A 14,600-nucleotide genomic window follows, 5' to 3' on the forward strand; every position below is an offset into this window, starting at 1 on the left:
TAGTCAGAAATTCTCATTCATATTTTTGGTAACACTGTGTTAGTACTTTTACTATTTCATAAACTGACCTCTGCTTGACCCGTGACTACAGTGGTAATGTATCTTTTGCTTTACCAGAGTACAAGCAGCTTGAAAGAATAGACTGGGTCTATTCACAAGGGTATCTCCAGTGGCCAGCACTTATTTCTAATTCAGAGAAGACTGTCAATGCACGTTTGCTGAAGGTTTCCAATTGCTGCTTAAATGACACTTTTCAAAAGTACCATATTCTCAATATATATTAAGCATTTTGGCTAGAAATATAGTAAAGAATAGCTTATCTATTGAAAAGCAGTCACACTAATAAGTTTGGCTTGATCTAAAGGTATCTGTGAAGAACAAACTATTCATAGTCTATTGCACTATTAATAGTGCTTGGTTTACTGTAGATAAGACAATGGTGGGCCCATGTCATAGCTTTAAACTAATTCTGTAGGTCTATATTAGCTCTTGCTTACATATGTATTTTAAGCAAAAATGTAGACTATAGAATAGGAAAGTTTTACACCCTGAAAATTGACATTTAACATTTGTTAGTAAAACTTTTGAATTAGTGGTATTCAGGAATGGTTAGAGACCACTGTCTTCCCACATTGAAAAGAGAACATGATTATCATACACCATCTTAATATATCAAAAGAAAAAACTGCCACTTCAGTTCTCCTTTCCTCCTTTTCAGTTTTGCTATTTCCTTACCTCAAAGATGAACCCTGGTAATTTCCTCCCCCCAACAGCATATACAAGCAAAAAGAAGTCAGCTGCCCTTTATAGTTGTCATTGCTGACAGATTTCCTCTGGTTGCATTTCCAGATGTGCATAACCATAAACCCAACTCCATTTGGCTAAAATCTTATTAGAGGGCACTTCTGACATGATACCCAACCTCAGCCAGAAGAACTGATTTGGGATACTTCCAGGGATTATCATGTCCTTTGAACATTGAGGAAAGAGAAGCTGGGTGACCCAAGACTCTGGAACTCCTTACTGTCCTAGAGCTCATGATTTCAGAGCTTTTGGCTCAGAACCTCTGCCAGAGTGAGGTTGTGATTCTCTGAAAGATGGGGTCATTGTTATTATTCTTCCAGTCTCCAAGGCAAAATACATTGTGTGACCAGCCATGTAGGTAATGCCAAAAACCACCTGGAAAAGACCCATAGTTGTCACAAGGCCATGTTGAAATGTGAATCACTGAAAGTGCTGACCGCTACAAAACCATGACAATTTTGTTTTTTACCCTTTGCCAGATGATGGTTAAATAAAAGGACCAAAGAGAAGGCATTTAGAGATAGAATTCAACTTTTTGAAAGTGACATTTATTTTCTTCTGACTTACCATGGCCCACATGATGTTATTCTAACTGACTTATTTAGAAACATTTAAGAGTAATATAACAAGCAGTTGGTGGAGGATTGGCAATTTTCTTAAGCTGGTTCATGCGTCACTCTGCTTTTGTTTGTCCAGCTGCCAGTATAAATTATGATCTGTTGAAGTGGATCTTGCTTGGCACCCTCTAAAGTTGGCCTAAACATTTGGACAGTCACATGTATCTCTTTCTGAACAAGTGCATCATTCAATGGACTCATGTAGCTCAGATGATGCACAGATATTTTGTAAGCACAGAGGCAATCACTACGGTGGGAAAATGGAACAAGGGGAAAATCTAAAGGACATTTGAGTCCTGTTCTAGATGTTACTCAATGTACTAAGACAGTGTGACATCAAGACTTCACTGGTGTGTTCAGCCATCCAGGCTTTTCCCACACATTATAATGAATTGCATCACTGCCTGTTACTACCCATGTGTCCTATACATTCCTGCTTACTTTATCCCTATTAGTTCCATCTTCACCTTTCCCATCTCAACCTTCTTCAAGATTTGGCACATGCTTCTATGGCAGCTGGTCTGAACACCTCACCCTGAGGCTGAGAATGGCACTTCTCAACAGCTGCGGAAGACTGCATCCCTTAGTTAGAGTTGTTTCCTTTTGACCTTCTTTCCTCTCTCTTTCATTGCATTAAAATCATACTTTATATCCGCACACATTAAATTCAAATTCTAATTCTATTACTGTCTTTATGATTGTCTTCTCAACTCCATACCATTTGAAGAAAATTCCAAAATTGGAAGAAATGATTCCTTTTTCCTTTTATCAACAATTTGGGTATTCTCTTTCCTTTTCTCCCTTGCCTTCTCTACACACCCCCCTGCCCCCAACTTCCACAATTTTTACCCTCTTTTCAGGGTTCTTGGGCAGAAGCAGAAATGCCCTAAATGTCCTATGTAATATATGTATATGTATGTGTATAAAATCGTCCGTTAAATGCTTTCCATAGGTTTCTTTTCTTAATTCTCACAACAACCCTGTGAGGTAGATTATTATCCTTCCTTTAAGGAGAAAAAAGTGTGGTCTTAGGAAAGATTAGGTAATTGGCTGACAATCCTAGAGGTGGGGAGTCGTGGAGCAGGATGTATGTTGGAGTGTGGCCATGTATTTTCAGAGTACATGCTGTCAGCTGCCCTGCTATATTGTCTCATTTTTCTTCTCACAATATATGGAAAACTTGTGGTAAACGTGAGCCTTGTACTTGTACAAGCTTGAGATTTTTTAGAGCTAGAAAGAGATAAGAAGGAAGAAGCCTTACTGCATGTCTCACCGATCAATTCCCACCATCTTCTGGAAAAGTAAAATATAATTTTCTGTGTTATAGGACTTTTCAGTTTCGGGTACCACTTGTTACTTTTCAGATCTTTGAAAAGTTGGCTTGAAGATGTGGCCCTGGGCCAAGAACACAAACTTGGAGGAGTTAAGAGATTACCCGGCTGACGTTAAACTGTAGTGGGAGTATGTACACATCAAAAAAACTGTTTAATAAACAATAGGAAATTACAGAAATGTGGGTATTATGGGATGATTTTCCCACCACAATGTTGGGAAATTGTTCTTTTTGCTTTAGTTACTGTTAGAGCTAGAGATTGCACATAGTGGTTTGTGCAAGACAATTTCATTTCAAATATTAAAGGGCAGTCACTTTTTTAAAAAAAGTTACTTTTTATTTAAATTTTTAAGGGTTTATATTAATCACAGTTCAAACCTTTTTATATAGTTCTTTCCCACTCATATTATGATCTGTACTTTTCATTAAGGTAAGATTTGTTCTTCTTGGCTTATTTGTCTAAACAATTCAATAGCCAAAAAGTATTTGTTGAATCCATATTAAGTACAAATTATTTTTCTAGGTACTGTGGGGCTACAGATGATATAGTCCTTGTTCACAAGGAATTTATGATTGTGTGGTAGCTAGAAGACTAATGTACATTAGACACATAAGGAATAATAGAAGATATAATCTAATACAGAACAAAAATGGCATCAGTTATAGGTGAGGTAAGTGTTGGTTTGCACTTCTTCATCTTGTCTTCAAAAGGATTTGAGACAATTTGTTGAAGTACTCTAGAAAGCCTGTAGATAGGATCTGCAGAGGTAAGGAGGGAGTGAGTTTATGCCACTGGGGACACATTCTGAGCAAAGCTGCAATAAGCATAGGCATCATCTCATGTGGAGGCAACTGGCTTGACTAGCCTAATACTAATGGTAAATAGGAATAGACAGTATGATAGAGAAAGAAGGAATTACATTTCTGCAGTAAGAGACTTTTGCAATTTTAAATAGGGGAATAATAAGACAGAGGTGTTTATGAAATTAATAATAAAAAAATAAGAATGTTTATAAAGTTCTGGTAAATAATGGGTTAGCTATATAAGCATTAGGGAGAACTGAAGTCAAGTAGTTAGTTAAGCATTTATTTGAGCATCCATTTCATGAATGCCTAAGATGGAGTAATCAAAGTTCAAATGGAGAGGTGAGTCCATCTGTTCAGTCCATGTTTGTTATTGTACTGGGTAGTGTGCCAGCTCAGTGGGAGTTCAGAGATGCACCAGAGACAGTCTTCTCCTTACCTCACTACCTTGTGAGGGAAATCAATATGAAATTAACTAGCAACTCTAACTATACAAATACCTACAATCTTCTTCTAAGTCAGTGGTTCTCATGCTTCCCCAACCAGCAGGATCACTATGATCTGAGAATATATTAGAAAAGCAAATTTTTGAGTCTACTCCAGTCCTACTAAGTCAGAGACTCTGGCCCAGCAATCTGTGGTTTAACGTGACCTCTGGATAATTCTAATAATGCTAAAATTGGAGAGCCTCTGTTCTGAGAGAATTAGGAAGATAAGGTGAGTTACAAGCTGGAGTTAGGATGAGGTGGGCTTTGGGTTGTGCTTGGGGCAGACCATCTATGCCTTTCAAGGGTTATATAGCAAAATCAACTTATAAGAGTGTGCTGATTGGAAAAGAGATAAAAAGTTGCTTTAGATATCATAAATGCATGTTACCATTGGCCTATGGACACATTCACCTTGCATTTGTTGCCTATTTTGTTAGCAGCTCTAGTTTAGGTATTCTTATCAGAGAAAGGCCAGGAGGTTACACCACAATAGAGAGTGGGGAGATTAAGTGATAAGTAGTCTTGAAATTTCTTCAAAATATATTATAATCAGTCACTATTTGTGCATGGAAATCCAGCCCTACACAATGACATGTTCAGATTAGTCAAGGCCTTTATTTTCTATCATATTAGATTGTATAGCTTATATTTACCTATTTTTATATATTTTCTGTTTACCATCACTACCTTAAAGACTTAGTATACTTTCAAGGATTTCACTCCCATCTAGATTTTGAAGATTATATTTATTTCTAGTATTATAAGAATATTTTTGAAGGTCTAGTGCTCTTTTTTATGATCATAGTCTACTAAGTCTCATGGGACTCAGTCTTTGTTTAGTTCCACATGCACACACTCTTATCTAACCACCCACCTATAGCTAACAACATATAATAGGGCCTCACACCAGAGACTGTATATTTTGGTTTTGCTTTTTACCCCTAGATTTGTTTCCACTTCTTCTTTTCATTTGTGTAGACTTCTCAAATTTATACCTGCTTCCTTGTCTGAACTAAGAAGATATACTAAGTTACTTATTCACATATTAACTAATTCTCTAGTGTTGATTGGTTTCTGGACAGAACCTGACCTGCAGTATATTCTACGTCCTACTCCCGTCTGTCCCAGTGTCAAATCCTGACAATTACCCAATTCCCAGTACTATGTCTCCAACTCCACAGCTTGATAGTTCCAACTGAATATCATTTCAAACTCAACACTTGCATAGTAAGCTTTTCATTTTACACCCCAGATGGGATTTTCTTCCCAAATTCTTAGGCAAAGATATTTTTTCAGGCTTAGAACTTTTGAGACATTTAAATTTTATTATTGATCTACTTATTAAACCCTATTCCTTGACTACATCTAATTCCTCTGTCCCACAAATGTGCTATCTTTTATTTTTGTTTCTGTACCTAATTTCTATTTTTTTAATGTGGAAGTCTCTGTCTTTACCTACATCAGTTTTTTCTTAGCCACCTTTATATTCAGCCTAATTTTCATCTTTTGATAAGAAATCCACAATTAATACTTGCAGATTTTCCTCCATTTAAAAATTTCCAGATGACTTTCTTCTACTACTTAGTATATGAATATATTTATTTATAAATTATCTTCTATAAATTTAAATAATTCAATACATATGTCTTATTTCTACAACTAACATACAAGACCCTTAAGAGCACAGGGTAATTAATTTTCTATGAGTATTTCTGTTGCTATCTTTAGTGCTCAACAGAGGATTGAAATTTGAGAAAGTTTCTAATAATTGTTTAATAATTGATAATTTTTTTATATAAACCTCACTTTGTTCCAAAATGATGGTGTACTATAGTGACTAAGAGATCATGCTTTGTCCTCAGAAAAATATAGGTTTGTATCCCAGCCTCAGCATTTTCTAGCTTTGTACTTGAGTAAATTGCCCAATCTAATTAAACCTATTTTCTTTGCAGTAAAATAGAGATGTGTGGAAACTTTCTCACAGGTTATGACTTGTAGTGAGAATTAAATTTTATCTTAGAAAAATTCCTATCATAGGAAGTCTCAATATATCAAAACTATTATTTTTATCATTATATGTTGTCATTCAAGAATATTGAGTGATATTTTAAAATGAATCAGAACAATATTAAAGGGAAAATAATAATTTAAAATCACGGCCAGCAAAAATGCAAATAGATCAGGAAAGTAAAATCAGATGAATATGTAGATATGTAAACCTACAGTCAATGTTGGACGCTAAAATTGACTATCTGGGTTCTGTTAACCAAAGCAGAAAAGGAAACACAACCAATTATAAGGTTTGAAATGGTCATAAAGGAAAAACATACAAATTCTGCTAGAGTAATGAAGCTTTTCCTATTAGCTATAGGAAATAAACTTTTCATGCTGAGACTTCTGTTGGAAACACTGAATGATGTGGTTGGCAACACCCTTAACAATATCCCTGGAATTACTGAGCTAGCGTCATTTCCCTTTCCATTAGCACTTCCACATCTGAGGCACAGTACCGATGCACAAGTCAGTGAAAACACTGTTGTAGCACTAAAAGAAATGTGCTCCAAAAGTGTGGCTCTCTGTTGACATTTAGCTTAATACAGAGATAACACCTAAACAATCTAGATAGGTTCCCCAAACAATCCTACTTAAACATCTATAGTGTATTAGAAAGTTATACATCATAATTCAGGATTGCTCCCAAAACATTTTAGCCCCTTTCTTTTCCTTAATCTTCCCCCAAGCCCTCACTCTGCTAGTTGGATTTGGAGGTAAACAAATCCTTAAGTTTGCCAAAAGAGGGAATCGCAACTCAATGTCTTCAGTAAATACTCGGTAGTTCAGGATTTCTCCTTCATCCTCCTACTCAAGATGACACTAGAGAGTAGAGTAAATCTTGGATAATTTCATGAGGATAGAGATTTTAAATTCTGTGTCTGTCTTTATCTCCCCTGGATGCTAATTTGCTTTAGTGTCAAAACTCTCTGTACTGTCTGGTAGTTGGGCATTATGTTAACATCTGCTCTCGAAATTGTAGTGCTGAAACTTGAATCTCTCACTTAGGACAGTGAGAATCCAGTGGCCCTCCCTTGTAGACCTGCCCTCACTTCAGTTCTCACTGGCACTGCAGGGTTTCTGAATTTCAATCAGGTTGTTCTTCCCCACTCTTGCTTTGGGCTCTCCAGCTCCATCTGCAGCCTCAGTTACAAAGTTACTTCACTCTTCATTATAGCCCTCTGGTCCCCAATCCTCTCCACCACTGGAGCATGCTGAAGATTGCTTTCTGTGATACCTGTGATCAGGAAGAGATTTGACATATACTACATCTGCTCTTTTCTCTACTCAAATATGCCATGTTGCCAATGCCACCACGCCATTCAGAGGTGGGAATGGCATATCGGTATTGGGCACCCTGGAATGGTTCTCCTCCTAAAAGCCCCAATTAGGTGTAAGTTCAAGCCTTTCTACTTTTGGCTCTCTGCTTTGTATACATGAAGTATCTATCCTTTGTCACCCATGCTTCATTTTCCAGGACTGTCACCAAGAATGTTGAGTTACAGTTATTGCATCTATCTTCCTGTTTCTCTTCTTTTCTCTGGAACAAGAAAGTCTTTCTTTTTCTTCCTCTTCTGTCTAGAAGGGACTTGTGCTACGTGATAGCATCCTTATCCTTGAGGTATCAGTAACCCATTCCCTTCCTTGGGGCCATAGTGGCAGTTAGGCTTTGTGGGAACATGATTAATGGGAAGCATAATAATTATTTCAGTTTATTATTTTCAGAATATTAACCCATTATGCATAATTTTACTCAGCAGAATTTTTCATAGCTGTTGATTACCAGATGGTCTGAGGTTGCTATATAATGTCTGGAATGGTACACATTCAAGAGATTATAATGTTCTTTCCATCACCCTTCACAAGGGCCACCTGATTGCACACCTTTAATCATGGTCATTGTGAATGACAAATGATGGACTTTGTGATATATAATCTACCCAATGACTCAAGGCATCCTAATACCACCATCTCCTATGTTCATTTCTAAATTTTTACTGGGCAGCTAACGAGACTTTCCCACAAAGTTTATCCAGACCTTCTTCACTGTGAAAGGACCAAACAGAATTGATGACTCTGGCCAGAATGCAGATGGCTTTTGGAGAGTGCAAGTTTTTTCTGGCTGTGTGCTAAGGTCCTGGATTAGAAAAGGGCCATACTGATATAGCATTTGTTTATTTATCAAATTTAGCAAACATCTTTTGAATGCCAACTATAGGCAAAGTCTGAAATAATGCCATGAATAAGTGCATTGAAATCTCTCTGTCTACTTGACCACAGCACAGACCTTTTGGCCTTTATTTTGATACACTCTCGGCACATGGAAATAAATATCCTACCATTGGGTCACTGTGCTGTTCTTCTTTTCTAGAATCAGCTTTATCCTAAACATTAGGGATAAAAAAATATGTATATATAGCATAGAAGTTTAGGGTTTTTCATCTCCATAAGGTAACCATACAATTTCTGGATGATCCTGATATCCAAGTCCCTTTTCCCTTCATTAAGAAACCAATACTCATACTCTAATTCCAACCAACTCCCTCTAACATATGTTTGGCTCTTTGTGTGTTTTACCAGATATAACCAATATTTCATACCAGAATTTAACCACTAAAACTTTATCTCTTATCTGCTAATCATGAATGTGATTTTTATACCTTCTGAAGCCAGATAGTTATAAATTCAGTTATACAATCTTTCAGATGCATTAAAGTGTCTTAGTGGAAAACAATACAGCTCTCCAACTGGCTATTTTTCTTACATCAACACAAACTCATTAGCTGTTTGAAGAGTCCCTTCATGTTTGTCCTCCTTCAGGGCTGGCAAAGTCTAAATTGATGAAGTGTAGCTAAGCTATGAGATTCTTCTTGATTCACCAGACACTTTGGTTTTAAGAGCCTTGAGATTTCTGAAGGATATCTAGAGGAAGTAGAGAAAAGTATGTACTCATTTTAAGGATTAATTAGAAAACAGAAGGTGTGCCTTCCTTTAATACTGATGCTAAAGAAACCATGACTACAGGGTTCCTACACTTTGTTTTATAGCAACAACATTTTAAAGTCCCTAAGATGAGAGTTATGGCTACCTCCTCTTTATCCAGGACCATGAAACATCCACAACAGCAACTGCTACATATATGTTCCTTCAGGGCCTCATTTTCTCCATTGAAACACAAAAAGATGAAAGCATAGCCTCAAACTCAGACAAGGAAGGTAGACAAAGACCTATAGGAGAGTTATTCTAGGAGTGAAGCTATTGAATTATTAAGATAAAATGCTCCAGTTAGTCAGAAGCTCCTGTAACATAATCAAATCCAATGAGAGAGAGACCAGGGAAACTCAACTGTGGTTTCACTTTGATCTTCATCTTCAGTGTTGTCATCTGTTTATTTGCTCAGTAGACATATGTTAATCTGCACTTTTTACCAAATTAATTTGTATTTGTTGATTAATTTTTACTTTAACTAGGTTATAAATGTATATACTTTAAAAAGTCTAATAATTCTATAAAGTTAAAATAAAAAAACACATTAGTCTCATGTCCCTCACTTCTACTACATTTCTGCTCCCCAGAAACTTTCACCTTTTAAATTATTTTTTAATTTAATTTTTATTTTATATTGAGGTATAGTTGATTTACAATGTTGTGTTAGTTTCAAGTGCACGGCAAAATGGTTCAGTTATACCTATACATATATCCATTCTTTTTCAGATTCTTTTCCCACATAGGTTATTACAGAATATTGAGTAGAGTTCCCTGTGCTATACAGTAGATCCTTATTGGTTATCTATTTTATATATAGTAGTGTTTATATGTTAAAACCAACCACCTAATTTATCCCTCCTCCCCAACTTTCCCCTTTGGTTACCATAAGTTTGTTTTTGAAGTCTGTGAGTCAGTTTCTGTTTTGTAAATAAGTTCATTTGTATCATCTTTTTAGATTCTACATATAAGTGATATCATGTGATATTTGTCTTTCTCTGTCTGACTTACTTCACTTAGTATGATAATCTCTAGGTCCATCAATGTTGCTACAAATGGCATTATTTCATTCTTTTCTATGGCTGAGTAATATTCCATTGTATATATGAGCCACATCTTCTTTATTCATTCCTCTGTCGATGGACATTCAGATTGCTTCCCACTTTCACTTCTTTCAATAGTTTTCCTTGATAATTTACTCCATATTTTCAACTAATATACATATGTCTTGATTTTTAAAAAATTAGCTATTTTCCAAAAATTTCCTGTGATAGCTAGCCTTCAAGATAACCCTCAGTAATTCTCACTTACTATTTCATGGTCTTGTACAGTCTCCTCCCTCTTTGAATAGGTCTGAGTGGCTCATGTAACCAGCAGGATATAGTGGAAATGCTGGTGTGTGAGTTCCAAGGTAGGTCATAAAACACACTGGATCTTCTACCTTGCTCACTCTTGGATCACTGACTATGGAGGAAGCCAGCTTCAATGCTGTGAGGACACTCAAGCAGCTCTATGGAGTGGTCCATGTGCTAAGGTCCATATGTATTTGCCTCATGCCAACAGCACCAACCTGCCAGGCAACTGAATGAGCCATCTTGGAAGTTAATCCTCCAGCCCTATTTAAGTCTCCCAGACACATCTGACTGCATTGAGTCCCAAAATTTTGACTGGAACCTTATGAGAAACCTTGAGCCAGAACACCAACTAAGCTACTCTCAAATTCCTGACCCACAGAAACTGTGTGAGATAATAAATGTTTACTGTTGTTTTAATCTCTAAGTTTCAGAATAATTTGCTTTGCAGTAGTTGATGTCATACATTTACTATAATAGAAGGTGAGTGTTTCAAAGAAGCTCTCTTTCAAGCCCCCCACCTCCTTCCCTGTTAACATACAAATTCACACTTCTTTCTTCATCCTTCTGACAGAGTAATTTCATCTCTTTGGGTTACAGCACTATTCATTGTTTATATTATGTATATATAATTATTCATGGCAGAATCACATAGTATTCTGTGATTATATTTCCTTTCTCCTACAATATTTCACGAGTATATGCTCAACATGTTAAAAAGTATTATGAAATATATCAATCTCATTCTTTTCCCCTTCAGAAATAGTCTATATTGGTGTTCTTTGTGCTTCTATTCCAATCTAGACTGGCTGGCCCCTAGGGTACCACAAGTTTTGCTTGAGAATTCCCTCCACCATTATCATAGGAATTTCCATTTTTGAGGGAATCTCTTATTCTCGTGTTGTGGACCTATTTCTTGAATTCCACATCTATCTTCTTCTTGACTTATTTTGTTTTGTTGCAGCAAATTCTTCAATAGCTTTTCAAAAAAAGTACATGAATGATAAGATTTTAAAAGCTTGTGTGAATATAAAATAATTTTATTCTACTTTTACATTAAATATTTCATTAAACTATCATTCTTTATTACTTTGTATTATTTGTTTATTTTAGAAACAAGCTGTGCCAGGGACTTAAAAGGCTGCTTTGGAACCATGCTTTTCAATGGTTTTCAATGAGTTTTCTCATGCTTTTCAATGAGAAAGCTCAAGTTTGGTCACACAAAAGTGTAAATTTTTATGCTTTTTTATTGAAGAATACCTAAAAGTGTTTTTGGCTTTGTTTTTATTTGAGGAAAAATAAACACACAGAAGTTGGAATAATCACACAAATATCATAATGTGATATTTAGTTCCTAATCACTTTTGTAAGAAAGAGAAAAGGAAGAGATAAAGGTACAGATACCCTGAATCTGGTTTCATAATACTAGGTAATATAATAAAAGAAATCATAATTATGTGAAGATGGTAGTTCATATGTATCTTACATAATTTCTCAAATATCTCCCCAAATGCTGTATTTTGGTATTAGATATCATAAATATATATTTATTATATAATATATAAAATTTATATAAGTATATAATATATAACCTATACATATTATATATTTATATATAGTATTAATTAGAGAGAGGGCTAAAATTTGAAAATATTTTGTATGTTTATTCTGCATATTTTCTGAATTCAATAAATTCACAATCCTCTACAACATTACAAATTGAAATACACATTAGACATCGAAACATTTTACCATCCTAGCACCTTTCATCAAACTATCCCCTATATATGTTCTAGTTTGATTAGTAGTTATTAATGGCTAAATAGGGGGGAAAATATTTGCAAAGCTCATTTAAACATCTGTAGATGTTGGGCACTCTACAATGCTATGTGAGACTTGTAATTAAGAAAATAATTTATTAAACAGAGGTCAATTCACAACTAATGCAGTGCTATCTGTTTGTTAAGCTCTTTTTATAATAACATACATAATTATCTGTACTAATTATATTATTAAAGGCAAAAAAGGCTGCTATCCTACCCAATGAATAAACACACATGGGCTTAACTTACTGAAGCCAACAGAAAAAAAGAGTGGTTAAGTGTAGTGGGGGCATAAAGTGTGGCCAGGGTACAGAAATAGAAACCATTGATTGAAGCAAATAAAGCTTAAAAGGTAAATTGATATATAGTCTCAAGACCCTGGTAAGTCAGGTCAAGGCACTTGAACTTGATTCTATGGGCAATGGATTTAGTAGTGGTCAGAGTTTTTTAAGATCACTGTATAAACCCTATTTGTTTTTTAATACATATTAATTTATCACAAGGTTGTTGAGATATGTGACAGTGTTATTTTCTGTTTTTTTTTTTAATTTTTTAATTTAATTTAATTTATTTTTTTATACAGCATGTTCTTATTAGTCATCAATTTTATACACATCAGTGTATACATGTCTATCCCAATCGCCCAATTCAGCACACCACCACCACCACCCCCCACGGCTTTCCCCCCTTGGTGTCCATACGTTTGTTCTCTACATCTGTGTCTCAATTTCTGCCCTGCAAACTGGTTCATCTGTAGCATTTTTCTAGGTTCCACGTATATGCGTTAATATACGATATTTCTTTTTCTCTTTCTGACTTACTTCACTTTGTATGACAGTCTCTAGATCCATCCACATCTCAACAAATGACCCAATTTCACTCCTTTCTATGGCTGAGTAATATTCCATTGTATTTATGTACCACATCTTCTTTATCCATTCGTCTGTCGATGGGCATTTAGGTTGCTTCCATGACGTATCTATTGTAAATAGTGCTGCAATGAACATTGGGATGCATGTGTCTTTTTGAATTATGGTTTTCTCTGGGTATATGCCCAGGAGTGGGATTGCTGGATCGTATGGTAATTCAATTTTTAGTTATTTAAGGAACCTCCATCCTGTTCTCCATAGTGGCTGTATCAACTTACATTCTCACCAACAGTGCAAGAGGGTTCCCTTTTCTCCACACCCTCTCCAGCATTTATTGTTTGTAGATTTTCTGATGATGCCCATTCTAACTGGTGTGAGGTGATACCTCATTGTCGTTTTGATTTGCATTTCTCTAATAATTAGTGATGTTGAACAACTTTTCATGTGCTTCTTGGCCATCTGTATGTCTTCTTTGGAGAAGTGTCTATTTAGGTCTTCTGCCCATTTTAGGATTGGGTTGTTTGTTTTTTTAATATTGAGCTTCATGAGCTGTTTATATACATTGGAAATTAATCCTTTGTCTGTTGATTCATTTGCAAATATTTTCTCCCATTCTGAGGGTTGTCTTTTTGTCTTGTTTATGGTTTCCTTTGCTGTGCAAAAGCTTTGAAGTTTCATTAGGTCCCATTTGTTTATTTTTGTTTTTATTTCCATTACTTTAGGAGGTGGATCAAAAAAGATCTTGCTGTGATTTATGTCAAAGAGTGTTCTTCCTATGTTTGCCCTCCAAGAGTTGTATAGTGTCTGGTCTTACATTTAGGTCTTCAATCCATTTTGAGTTTATTTTTGTGTATGGTATTAGGGAGTGTTCTAATTTCATTCTTTTACATGTAGCTGTCCAGTTTTCCCAGCACCAATTATTGAAGAGGCTGTCTTTTCTCCATTGTTTATCCTTGGCTCCTTTGTCATAGATTAGTTGACCATAGGTACGTGGGTTTACCTCTGGGCTTTCTTTTTTTTTTTTTTTTTTAAATGTTTCTTCTGATTTTTTTTTTTTTTTAATTTTTGTTTTAATTAATTAATTTATTTATTTTTTATTTTATGGCTGTGTTGGGTCTTCGTATCTGTGCGAGGGCTTTCTCCAGCTGCGGCAAGCGGGGGCCACTCCTCATCACGGTGCGCAGGCCTCTCACCATCGCGGCCTCTCCTGTTGCGGAGCACAGGCTCCAGATGCGCAGGCTCAGTAACTGTGGCTCACGGGCCCAGCCGCTCCGCGGCATGTGGGACCTTCCCAGACCAGGGCTCGAACCCGTGTCCCCTGCATTGGCAGGCAGACTCTCAACCACCGCGCCACCAGGGAAGCCCTGGGCTTTCTATCTTATTCCATTGATCTATGTTTCTGTTTTTGTGCCAGTACCATATATTTTGATTACTGTAGCTTTGTAGTATAATCTGAAGTCAGGGAGTCTGATT

This window comes from Eschrichtius robustus, chromosome 17 (genome assembly GCF_028021215.1).
Source record: "Eschrichtius robustus isolate mEscRob2 chromosome 17, mEscRob2.pri, whole genome shotgun sequence".
NCBI classification, from domain to species: Eukaryota; Metazoa; Chordata; class Mammalia; order Artiodactyla; family Eschrichtiidae; genus Eschrichtius; species Eschrichtius robustus.